This window comes from Momordica charantia (assembly GCF_013281855.1).
Source record: "Momordica charantia cultivar OHB3-1 chromosome 9 unlocalized genomic scaffold, Mcharantia_2.0 BLBB01000009.1, whole genome shotgun sequence".
In the NCBI taxonomy this organism is placed as follows: Eukaryota; Viridiplantae; Streptophyta; class Magnoliopsida; order Cucurbitales; family Cucurbitaceae; genus Momordica; species Momordica charantia.
This window is the reverse complement of record NW_028275167.1, coordinates 25,733,210-25,748,000: the sequence shown is the minus strand read 5'-3', so window position 1 is coordinate 25,748,000 and position 14,791 is coordinate 25,733,210.

Sequence of the window (14,791 nt, the reverse complement as noted above, 5' to 3'; positions counted from 1 at the left end):
TTATAATTATTGCATTACAGGAATATGTCCACCATGTTGTAGGTAAATCATGATCTATTTTTCAGAAAATTAAGATGATAGTCTTTTTCTTAAAATTCTGGTTTTTTAAAATAAAAATTCAAAAAAAAAAGAAAAAAACAAAGGGATATTGATAGGAAGTCGCACTACAAATTCTAAATTCAAAATTGAAAAAAAAAAGAAATGGAGGGAAGTATAGGCTGCAACTTTTAACAAAAAAAAAAACAAACAAGTCGCAGCCAATAAAAAAAGAACAAACGCCCCGTCACGTGGCTGAATGACCGCGATTTCAGTATTAGTTACAAGTAATGGCTGTGATTTACGATAAAATTGCAGTTATCGTCTGCGACTTTGGGCAAATCAAAGTCTATACCTACAATTTATCTACCCTATTTTTTAATTACTTTGAAACCAACACTAGTTTTGTCATTTATTTTTTAAAAAAATTCTGAATATATGCTTTAGAGAGAGGAGTGAGAGAATTTATAATAACAATCAAAGTACAAGTGTCACATATAGTTCTATTTGGGACAATGAATATAAAAAAAGTCATCAAAGTGTTTCTAGTCCTATTATCTTTTATATTATTTATATTTAAAAGTGTATTTAATAATTTTAGCTAATAATAAAAACAAAACTAGAATTTTGTTTTTTTTTTCGTTTTTATTATCTAAAATTTAGCTAAATAAAGAAAACTTTGGTTTTACACACATATATAGTTTATGGCCTAGAGTGATCATGTTCTTCCATTAATATATTTATACTTGATCTTTTTTACCAAGAATATTCCTTTCTTTTCATATATATCTAGTTGATGGATATATAGAATTTTAGAATCCTATTTAAATTACCAATCAACCAAAAGTATATATATGCCAAAATCACTTAAATATGATTTCTTCGGAGTGGTAGTTTAATTTGTTCAATTACTGCTTGATTTGATTTTGTTGGAATTTTTAATATATTATGCCACGTGTAATTATTTAGTGTATTTTTTTCTGATTTTTAATTAAACCAAGGAAGTGATCTGTCATAACTCAGCGTAATTGACATATATCTCTGATCAATAGGTTGTGATTAGATCTCTCACCCAACCTGTTGTACTAAAAAAAATCAAGGGAAGTAATCTAATTATCTATAGATTTTGTACGAAGAATAATTATAAATTGACCCTGAGTAAAATGTATATAAATACCATAAGTTAATTTCTAATTTGACGAGGGGTCGAATTAGAATTCATAAAACACTGTAATCAGTCGATTACATAGGGATTATGATTTTCAAATTAGATATTCATCGTTCTTCTCCATATCCCTTCAGAGAGAACGTTTTCTTCTTCTACATTCATACATATAAGAGAAACTTAAGAAATCAGTATTATGCACCGAGGGACGGAGGTGTACATCCCTGTCACGGTTCATAACCATATATGGTCTCACGCCTCTCAACTGTGGATACGTGTTCTGTTTGATTTTTACCCTCAAGATACATAAATATCCCATTTTTAGTTTATAAAAACTTGCATGTATGATCTATGGACCACCCATCATTTGTCAAACGTGCAAGCTTTGAATGAGAAAAATCTCAAGATGAGGATCGCGATTGAAAATGGCACAGCCAAAGTCAAAACCTTTACATTTTACTTTTATAATGTCAAATTTGGATCCAAAAATGTTTGTCATGTTTCAAGCTGTATCCAACTTTATTATGTACCTTTTAAAGGAACATGATATAAATATTATCGTGATATTCAGGTTTAGGTCCTAAATTTTAAGGTTTGGTATTCGGTCCATAAAATTTCAAAAAGTCTATTTTAGTCTCTAAACTTTCAAAATGTCTCTTTTCGTTTTTAAACTTTAAAAAAATAACATGTTTTACTTTTATTTTATCTTTTAACAAATTGATCATATTGTTTCGAGTATAAATATTAATATATTAATCGTGAACATATTTAAACCTAGTATATTAGAAATGAACATTAGGTAAGAAAATATTAGGTGTCTAAATAAATTCATAAATCGAATAGAAGTAATTTAAAAGTTTAGGACCAAAATAAGATTTAAATCTAATTTATTTGTTCGGGCGTAGTTATTAAACTTTTATAGTTTTTGAGTTTTTCATAACAAAATATTGATGGTTATCCTTAAAAAATATATATGTATATTGATGGTGATCAAAACGACCCATCCTATCAATTATGATGTCCTGTCAAATTTTTACATTTTTTTTGGTGCATATGTTATATTCTCCATGACAATCTCATATTAATACTATTTTCAACATTTATTTTATTTAGTACTATATTGTTTCCTTCCATCTTTAAGTGAACATATAGTAAAAAAAAAAATAGAATCAATTAAAAATGAACTTAAAAGATAGGAAAGGAGACAACATGTTTCTAATTAAAGTATACCATTACAATCTCATGTGCCCAAAAGAGATCATACAAAGATTTTTTTTTTTTTAGATAGAACTTGAAAACAAGTCTATATATAAACAAATTCAAATTTGTGTTATTTCATACCTAGTTTAGAAACACAGATCATCTTCTTCTTTTTCTGAAAAATGACGAACCATTCATTCAAAGGTAGGTGAAAAATGTACAAATAAAGGAAGCTAAAAAACGCTACAGTCAAGAGAAAGGATGAAAATGTCGTAATTAAAAAAAGAGAAATGTAGTAGACCAAAAGAAAGCAACCGTTTTTATGTCATCTCACAAATGGTCGACAGATGTAAGGTAATAATAAACTATTGTTTTCTCTCTAACCATGTAAACCAAAGAAGATAATCTATGAAACTGGAAGATTCAATAAATGCCCCCTACATTTATTATACCAAAAACAAATCTAAACTACGCATTAGAAATCATTTTAGTAACATATTAATTTTTAATTAACTATTTAATATAAGCCTAATATAATATACTCTTCTTTTATTAATTATTTATATTTTGGTTCTCTGCTCCGAGGATTTGAATTTCTAACTTGAAAAGATGTTTTAATATGTTAATTCATGTTAACTATATCATTACTTAACTAGATGTGTTAATTATAATTAAATGTAAATAAAAGGAAAGTACTAAAATAGTCTTTTATATAAAAATATCCGAGACTAGGTAAAATTAAACGTCTTTCAAAATAGAATAAATTTAAGAACGAAAACAAAACTCGAGATAATATCCAACCTATATGGGTCCTTTTAGAGAAAAAGAAAAAAGTAGCAAGATCCAGAAATCCATGTGGGTGATTTGAGAAACTTGCAAGAAACCCACACCATAAAAGGTTTGAATTTACGTTTTGCTCATTTTTTTGGTTAAAACAATCAATTCTGTCGTTGTATATTTATATAAAATACATTTCCAAAGGTTGAAAGCTTCTTTTTGCGTAGAGAGGAAGGCAGGGTTTCCCAAAATTAGGTGAAGTTGTTAAAGAAAAAACTATTGCCTCTCTTTTTCTTACCTTAACACAACTTTCGATGACCTTTATCGCCCATTCGCTAACAACTTCAATCTAGTCATTTTTTTCGAGACATTATGAAAGCATAGTGTTTGTTTCATTGATAGAGTCTGTTTTGAGTTTTGTTTTCATAAATGAGTTGTTATGTTTTGTTCGTTTATTGAGATAGATAATGTTTCTTTTGATATTACGTTGTTGACTTTTTTATTAGTATTCCTGGTGACTTATTGACATGTCGTTTTGTTTCATTACTACTTTGATCTCAGGTTATAAAGTACATATACAAAGTAACCTTTGTAGCACAAAGAAAAAAAGTTATATGAAAGTAAGTCACCACAGTATGATTGTCACTAATATATATTTCATTTTATAATATACATCATTAACTATGTATTTTTCTCTCATACATTCAACAATTATAAAAATGACGATGACGTTAAATCCTTTCTTATCGTCTTCGTTGATAATCTTATTTGATCGTAGAATAAGGAGACAATACTTCTAACCCTTTCTTTTTCTTTGATCATTTTTTGACTTTGTGCAACGGCCCTCTTTCTTGCTAACGTCATAGACACGTGAATTTACATATTTACCCTCACATAAAAAAGACAATTTAAAAAAGAGTCCTAAATGTAAGATAGGGTTTGAGAAAATGGATGCAACTCCGAGAAGATTGTAATGAAGGAAAAAATAGCTACAAGACACATAAAATAGTTATGAAAGAGATTAGTACCATATCCAAAATGACTAGTCTTTTTCATCTCACCAAACACCTATTATATTTATCTAATTTTATTAAAAGATGGGTCAAAAGTATATCTGTTTATCTATCAAATGCGAACTAATTTTTATGATTAATCCATTTCTAAGGTAGCTGCCAAATTTAATATATTTAAGGTTATCTAGCTAATTTTAGTTTTCATTTACAACTAAATACATTTGGCAGAACTACATTATCTACCTAATTTTATTTTACAATTTCATGCAACTTTCAGCTGGTTTCCAATTGCTCGTGTAGAAGCAATGTTTTAATTTTAATATATTTTTTTATTCTTTAAATATTGCTTAACAATTTTTCTGAATTATGTTAGGTTAAAGGATTCAGTTTCTAGGTTTTAGGTATTTGTTGTTTGTTTGAAAGAACTCCATTAAATAGTGTTGGATAGATGATTTAGTTTGAGGGATAATTTGACAGGAAAATATATATATAAGGTACAATAGGACCAACATCAGCATATTTAACAGTAATTTACACTTACTCTTTCTTTAGAGGTCGGACCTAATTTTTTTTTAGTAAAAAAAGAGAGATATTGAGAGATATTTGTATTTGAATGACAATTTTTTTACTCATATTTTTAAATGATGAAATTGCTGTTAGAGTAATAGTACTAAATTGATAAATTTTACGTATATTATTCACTAATCTCCTAAAATTACGTGTCATTTGGGCCAAAGTTTAACTAAATCACGAAAATCTGCAGCTAATTGGGCCGGCCGGCCTAAGTCCATTTGTACTGTCTCTTCCTAATAATCGTGTCTTAACTATTATTAATTATCTTTAACAAATCCTGAACTCATATTTTCTAAATTAATTATAGATTAATTGAAATATGAGAAACGTGATATATATATATACACACACACACACTGCATTTGCTTTGTATATTTTAAATTTTATTTGCAGACTTAAAATCTTCCCTAAACTTTCAGATTAATTATTTTTTCTAGTCGTTATGGGTGAAACTCGAGCAAGACATGCATCCGCTCCTCTACGTGCAAGGGACCACTGACGGTCACCTTCTCAGGATGGATATCGCCGAGCAGCACACATGGCGCTCAAGAGGGAGCGAATGACACACCCCATACGTGGTTGCAGTTGGGAAGGCACACTGTCGGTACGACAGACACATTCCACAACCGCGGGCGATATGCTCAGAGTCACAAGTAACACATCTGTCGGAAGCACGTTCCCTTTTGTCCAGCCATATAGCGTGCGGCATCCCTACCACCCCTAACCATCGTCCTTCCTGATCGGCCTCGCGTCTGTGAAAGGAAGGGCCCTCATCTTCACTAGGCAAGTGAAAAACCTATCACTAATACCTTTGATGTCTTATTCCTATTTCTATTCAGATTACTGACTTGATCGTCAGAGTGTTTTAGGTGAGACACCGTACTGACGTCGAGTATTTTGGTTTCAGGTTCGTTGGGTTCAAATCGGACTGCTCGTCTGTGTACCACGTGGCCCTCCACCAAAACTCGCCGTCAACATGTAACATGAAAATCTAATGCCAATCATTTAGGAACAAGATGCAAGAGCCAAAACAAAATAAACAATAAGCTCAAATATTATTTTTATTTAGTTTTGAATGGAGGTTAAATGATGTTTGAGCCCTTTTCAATTTGGTCATTTTTTTGTCCTTTTTGTATTGAATATTTTTTTTATTCAATTGTCACAAAATATTAAAATTAACAAATAAAATGATAATATGATGCAAAAAGTACGAAAGGACTCTATGTTTTAATAAGATGAAATAGACATACAATTCACCTATTAGATGAAAACTTACTTCTTACAACTTGACTAATAATGACTTACTTGACTCGAAATTGCTTAAACATTTAATCCTAATTCTAAATAGTCTACAATTGAATGTTAGATTTATAAGGGAAAAAAATTCAATACTACGATAGCATGAAATTTTTTTTATACAGCCTCTCGTCATTGTTATCTAAAAAAACAATATTTATGAATAGTGTGGATCCATTAAATAAATATAATATATTACTTAATGATATATCGAGAAGCGGGTAGGAATCCGGTACTAAATTTTTTTTTCGGATTTATGAGGACAATAGAAGGGAATGGAAAGTCAAAGTCAAAATTAGGTTGGAGAATTACGTTAGTTGCCATTAAATTTGTCAAAACTTATTGCAGCGCAGCTAATTATTATCATAATAATTATTGACATTTAAAAAAATTAATTAAACCCGTACGGTTTTAATTTTGAGCGGCAACACTACCTAAAAATTCCTCTCTTATATTTAATTCTCCCCCCACCTATCCCTCACTTTCCTCATTATTCAATTTTTGGGACTTGTTATATAAATTGAAACTTGGAAGCTTATTATGACATTTTTTTAATTTAGGGTTCTCAAGTTTAATCTATATATATATATATATATATATATACATACATACATACAATTAGATACAATTTTAAAAATTTATTTATTAAATATATAATTTAACTTTTTTTTTTTAACTTTTGTGGAGGATGTTAAGCGATGAATGTCTTCATATTTATTTATTTATTTTGCTATTTATTTTGTTTTTGTTTTATTATTTTTTTTAATATATATGAGTGTCTTTGCCTGCGAACATCCACTAACTCTACGGGGAACTACCTGATTCTGTAATAATTTCTAAGGTAAGCGGTTCTCACGGAGAGTTTGAAAATATCTTCAACCAAAAAAGATTTATATTAATGAAAAATGTTGTACTTATATAGCTAAGATGTTTCACACTTATAATTGATGTAGAACAATGTTTACCTTCCTAATAAAATGATTTAGTTAAGGTTTTGATTGACAATGAGACTTCGTTTTTTTTAATTAATTTTAAAATTTTCACATTTTTTTAAATAAAAAATTACAAAAAACAAAAATGTTACTATTTTTTTAATACAACAAAATGTTATTATTAAACCAAGGTTTTAAAGCTACTCTAAAAAAAACTGAGGTTTTAAAGGTTGATGTCAATAGAGATGTCATTGGAAATGTCATATCTCAATTTTATAGAAATATTGATGAAAATATTGATAAAAAATATATTTTTTTGATACAACATATGAGGGTGAGAGATTGAACTCACACCCTCCTATTAATGGGAGATATATGTCAATTACCACTGAGCTATATTCACTTTGACAAATATTGATAAAATATTGGTGTTGATGGATATCTCTAAAAAATTGTAAAAAATAAAAAATTCATTACAATTACTTAAATTAATAAGCATGTATATTATATTAAAATTAACAAACATGTACATTACTCTTTTTAAATTTTTAAATAAGTCATAGATTGTTAATATTAATATTATATCTATATGAGTGATATCTTATATATTTTGTTAATTTTTATGTTATATGATGAATATGTCGATTCACTTCTCACGTCCATGTCGAATCTATGGATATATAGAAATATGACATGTAGACGAAGATTTTATAACAAGATTCATAATAACACAAGACAAAAATAAATAAAAAAATATTACAAAACAAATCTTTCTAAATAAATTTAAGCCAACCACATTCATATTATTAATCCTTACATTTCTCTCCCTAAAATATATTTCTTTTATTGCTTTTACAAAACTCAACCCTCTCATTCCGAAACATAGAGAGTTTTCACAGATTTTGTTGTTTGATTATAGTATCAATGTGAATATTAGTATGAACAAATATTGTAATGTATTGTATTGTATTTTTTTTCCTGAGATATTATTATAAGATAAGAAAACTACAAATAAAAATAAAAGGAAAAAAAATGAGAAGAGAAGAGGGACAAGTCACGTGAGATGAAAATCAGAAATCACATGGGTGAATAATGGTTGTCATTCTCAATGCCACTAAACCTACAAATAAAGTCAGACATAATCATAAATGAAGATTGCTATCACTGTTCCTTCGTGTGCATAATTAAATATTTTTCTTCTAATTAATACATTAATAACCTATCTCATCTCTTTCATTTTAATTAACAAATACAAATACATTATATATAATAATAATAATAATAATTTTGTCTATATGTGTCGTTTATAAAAAAAATTGTCTACTTTTATAAATTCTTTATCTCTATCTATCTTGTTTTGGTTTATTTCTCTGCTTTCGTTTTCTATTCATTTGAGTGATTGTTCTCCCAAAATGAACAAAAGTTGAAAATATCGATATTAAAAAAATATTTAAACCTAAATTTTAATTTTTTTTTTTTTTTTGCTATGCATTGGTATGTTTTTGTGGTCATTGAATGTCTTAATTAATTGAGGAAAATAATTGTGCGGCATCAAAATACATATTAATACATATTAGTCTTAAATATTGGTTTGATTTTTGAACTTTTATATATATCTCTTTTTTTATCTTTTGATTTTCAAATGTTTTGTTTTAACATTAAAACTGTGGATAAAAAAAAATTGTTTAAGTCATTGTCGTTAATGTGCTTTTCAATCATTTAACAAAAAAGAAGGAAAAAAAAGAATAGGTTTCGTTATTGGAAATTTGACATGCTATATGTGATTTTTATAGGTATATCTTGATCATTGGGTAAATAAATAAAACAATAAAAAAAACTTTGTATTCAATTATTGCAAATAAACAATCCTTGAATGAGTAAAAATAAATAAATAAATTAAAAATTAAAAAAAAAGGAAATGAAAGATAATGTACGCTTAAAAAAAACTAATTGATATAAAGAATTTATTCAAACTTTTAAATTCTCTCGGTTAAATTTTTTTTTTTTTATTGAAAACTTTATCGCTTGGTAAAATTTTTATATAAGGACACAAATGTAAGGAGAGATGTAATTTATAGTAGGTATATATATTAATGATATACTCCTACCAATAATGCAAAAAATAGATGGTTTATAATTGATGTACTTTATCAATTAAAATATATAACTGAAATAATATTATATTATATTATATTTTGTTACATAAATGTTATATGGATGATATACTTTAATTTATAATAGTACAAAAATGATATATTAATGATATGCCTTTTCTTTTTATAACAAATTTGTAAATATAACAACTAATATTGCCACCCATTTATGCATTCCCAAAAATGATCACTAAATTGAAGACTATAGCATAGATTTTTTTTTATTTAACAAATACTATGGATGTTAGCCAATTTGATCTTTGTATATGAGTACATGATATAATTTCTAGATAATGTGAGGCAAAAAAAATAAATAAATAAATAAATAAACATACATGATGTCAGGTGGCATATATGAAATTCAATGATTTAGACAAGGTTTTTAGAAAATTAGTATTAGTTGGACGGCTAAGTGGTTCATAACCTACTCTCTTGTTTTTATTTAGTAATTTGCCACCTTGTGAGATGCCCTCTATTATTTACTTACCATACTATTTAGGTTTAAATACTATTTTATTTTATCTTTCAAGTTTCGGATTTGGTTCATTTTAGTAACTGTAATTTTAAAATATCTATTTTGGTCATTATATTTTCAACTTTGATTCATTTTAGTTAATATACTTTCAAAACGTTCGTTTTGATCCATGTACTCTAAAAAGGTGACCATTTTAGCTAATTCATTTTCATTCTTATCTCATTTAACTTGATCAAAATTATTATAGCATGACAATTTTTACTCGCTAAATTCTTTGAAATCTAGTCATGAATTTATATTAAAGGGTTTTCATTGTGTATAAATTGTGTGTTAAAATTTTGTAAATAGAGAAAAAAAAAACGGTCACTTTTTAAAAGTATAGGAATCGAAATAGACGCTTTGAAATTACAAAAAACTAAAATAGACAAAAATTGAAACTACAGAGACCAAAATAAACTAAAGTCGAAAGTAACTATTTCTCATGAATACTTATTTACATGATTTTTTTAGTTCAATAACATATGACTACTGGATCAAAGTTGTATGTCAATAACCATTATTGAGCTAATTTCATGTTGACAACTTTTAATTTGTTTTGTTTTACTTCCAAAGGTTTGTATGAAAGATTATTTTAGACGACTACTCAAAACCTGACATCTAATTCATTATAGATAGCTTCAAACTATTATTTTAGTTCTAATAAAATGAAATAAACATGAAAATTAAAAATATAAACTTGGGGAAATTTTAGTGTAATGTTGCACCAATAGATAATTGGTGTATGGTACATTCCAAATATTTTGAGAGAAATGAGAATAAATTTGATTTTATGGATTTGGTTTTGTTGTAATATTTAGAAGAAAGCTAAATTTAAATATTATGATACTGATGTCTTTTGGAATTAAATTTTTTTTATGGATACAATAAATTAGGAATACACGAGACTTCGAACCTCTAACTTTAAAAAAATAAGTAGATATCAATTATCACTAAACTAACTATACCGACGTTCGCATAATTAACTTAGAGTTACATAATACTCTCAATACATGTTACCATAATTATCATAATCTATGATGAATTAATAAAGAATAAGTTTCATGTTTACTAAGATTGGGGGAGGGAGAGATACTAAAAAGGGACTATCAAAGGGAAAAAATGAGTAGAAAAAAAAAAGGAAATTTAGCATACAACATCCTTACTTAATGATAAAAGATTAAGCTAGTAATCTAATTAAACTAAAGCTTTCTCCTTTTGCTTGAAAGATCCTTCTCTCGATTTAGTTATGTCCATTTCAACAACTATTATTTCATTTTGTTTATTATGATTATGGTTCGACTTTTTATTTTAACATAAAGCTTGGTTTATATCTTTAGTCAACGGTCATTTACAAATGCAATTAAATGATATTATTAACTTTAATCAAGACTACCACGCATTTTGATTATGGCCAATAATAAGTGGAACTTTTGAGCAAGGTTAGTGCATTTCCTCACCAAATAGGTAACTATTTACAAGAATTTTTATTGAAATGGATGGTTATTGGTAGGTCTAATTAAATTAGTGAATGAAAATTGACATACACAGAAAGGGATAAATGTACTTTCACATGATTTTCTGAAATCTATATATGATAAAGAGATAGGGTGAGGAAATGTCTTTTTCTTTGGGAAGCCTAGTCAACGGTGGAGGGGGTGAAGCAAGTATTAAACCAAGACCAAGAGCTACTGGGTGGAATTAGATTCGTTCAACATCTTTCGCCTTCTATATCAACTTTGGACTCAGGCCTTACACTAAATTGAGACTAGTTCGAAACTACAAGCTGAAATCGTTCACTCACATTGGTAGAGAGAGGAACGTTGACGTAGCACGTGTCCTTTTTTAATCCCATTTTTCTATCGTGGCTTTCTCTGTTAGTTAGAGATGACCGTTAGTGTTCTCTGTTTATTTATATTAGATGACTTTGTTATTGCATAGACGAATTTTAAGAATAGACTTCTTACAACCACACCACTTGAACCACAATTTTTTTTTTCTTGAAACTCAACTTGAACGACAATTAAACAAACTAGAGTGAAGTTTTATATAGCATAAGTAATTAATCACTACTTTTTTAAAAAATATATTACATATGTGGGGAAGGGGATAACTAATTAATATCCAACAAATAATTAATTTTATTTCTTCTCTCAATTCTTCATTTCTTATAAACTAAAATTGCACGTATTAGTCAACTTAAACTTAAAAAAGATCTTAATTGTTGAACTATATTCAGATTAGCAAAAATAAGAAACATAAAAAAAAAAACTAAGGAAAAAATTATAAGTTATAACCTTAGCCTTGGGATAAATTAACTTCGTAGGCTAAAAAATCAAACTTAAAACAAAAAAACCTCTAATACCATTGATATAGTCTTACGAGTATTAAAAATTTATATGATATAAAAAATATCATAAAAATCTTATATTCCTCATACACCTTAGATAATTAACAGTTTTAATTTACAGAATTAAGTTTATGAAAGTAATTTGTAGCAAGGTAAACATTATTTTATTAAAAAAAAAGAGAGACAAGCTCTAAAGGAGCTGCGAATAATATATTTAAGGAAAATTACAATAGTTAACAAAAATCTTTTATATATTTTAAAATATGTCACTTATTTTTTAAATTTTTAAATATACCAAAAATTTTCACTATATTAAATGTATATCACATACATATCGTAAATATATCAGACACTCATATTAGATATATATCACCTACATATATCAGTAGTCAGATATATTATAAATATATTACGAATATATTATACATATATATTACAAATATACATCATTTGGGTAAAGTTTGTCATTTTAAAATTGGACCTCTATTTTTTTTAAACTGCTATATTTGAAAAAACTAAATGTGTTTGCTATTTTGTAATTTTACTAAATATTTTTGCCATATTTACAACTCCCTCTATATTTGAATCGAAAATAATAGCCAAAAGCACTCAAAAAAAAAATTTCAACAATAATAATTTTATAATTTTCGAAAGTCAGTATCATGAGAAAAAGTAATTTTTTAGCCAACCTGAACATTAGTCCAGTTAATGCACCAATTTTCAACTAAAAGGTTACGAGTTAGAATCCCTACTCTCACATCCACGTGTTGTACTAAAAAAATGAAATTTTAACTATATCAATAATTTTATATTTTATTTAAAAAAATGACAAAATGTGTGATTTTCTAAATAAGGTATACAAGATATTTTGTACTTGTTTTTTTTTTCTTTTTTTCTTTTTTTGAGGATATTGTACTTGTTAATTTTGTAAATTAAAAAAATGGACTGCTACGAGTCTAATGTATGAATATATCATTTTTATAATTTTATTCTTCTTTTATAATTTAGTCTTGTAGTTATTATTATTTTTGAATAAAATCCAAAAACAAACATGATTTTATAGAAATAGTTGATGTAATAAAAGTCACGTAGCCATGATTACTTACCTTACGCGTTCACCATCCCACTTGCTAGGCTCCATAACCATACCGATATTATCCATTTTGAAAAAAAATACAAGAAAAAAGAAAAAATCGAGCATATATATGACTAACTCTGATTAATATATATATCATATCAAACATTCAAATCACCATCCTAAACTCGAAAAAAAATTCATTTAAAAAATTCAATTTATCATTCTTATTATTTAGTTTAAATTTTATTTTAGTATCTCAATTTATTTTATCTTGATCTCTAAATTTTAAAAATATTAAAAATAGTTCTTGAACTTCAGAAAAATAATAATTTTGTTTCTTAAACTTTTAGGAATGTTTTAGTTGATGAACTTTGCGAAAAAGATAATTCTGTGACATAATATTTGCTCACCTAAGCTACTGTCAAACCAACTCATCAATGTAGCTCTAATACATGTTTACATCAATATATTGGTGCACATATTTGAAGTTAAATTGCCATAAATAAATAAATAATTGATGATAATATAATGAGCGAGAATTAAAAATGGTTATATTTTAAAGGTTAATGAATTTAAATTGTCAATTTGAACCTATATCAATAGATTATGATATTTATCTCCAATCAAAAAATTGTGAATTTGAATATTTACTCCCACGTGTTGTACTCAGGAAAAAGAAAAAGCTTATCGATTGAAATTAATTTTTTTAAGCTAGATTGAGTAAGAATTAAAGATCGATACAATTGTTAAATTAGACAAATAAATATTTTGACAGTCTAGCCACTGAGATGGAATAAACTTAAAAGTTTATGAATTAAATAAACCTTTCGAATTATTAAAAAGCCAAAATAAAATAATCCTAGAGATTTATTGAGGATAATGTGATTTAAACTAAGAGAAAAAAAATAATTTTTACTAAACTTGATAAGTTGTATCAATTTTATCTTGAAATTTCAATTTCGTCAAATTGAACCATAAAATTGGAAAAATATTATTCAATTTTCACTAATTCAACTGTTAATAATCACTAATTTAATGAAAATCAAACTTTGCATAAAATTAAGTTTGATTAACACAAAATCAACCATGAAATAACTATGTCAAAATCTAATAACTAAAAGAAAAATCAAGTATATTATTGTTTTTGTCTTAATCCTATCCATTTCATATCAAATATATGTTTCATAATTTATTAGATGTCATGAACATATTTTTTTTAACCGTTCTTCAACGAAAATTTATCGAAAAATAAAAATTACAATATCCTTTTAAAAATTAAAGGTGAAAGATTATAATAGTTGTCCAAATTTAAAGTATTAAAAATTTCGAGTAAAAATGGATACCCCTTTCCAAGTCTAGTGTAAAAAGGGAATATTTTTTTCCTAAAACTAAATTATTTTGTTAAATCGAGAGAAAATATCTCCGTTTTTCTTTCCCTATTTTGGACATTTCACCTCCGCTCTTCAGTTAGCAATAATAATAATAATAATAATAAATAAAAAAACTAATGGCGCCCACGCGCGGTCCAAAAAGCGTGAGCGTGGGCCCCACTCCCGGTTTTCCAGTTTAAGAACTTTTGTTCAGTTCCGCACCTGATTGCCGCCCACTTCAGCACGACACTTGGCCTTATTACACTGGTTGTCGCCTCAAACTCGGATCTGCTTTTGTTTCCACCGTGACGTGGCATTTCGCCCCTTTTTCTTTTCT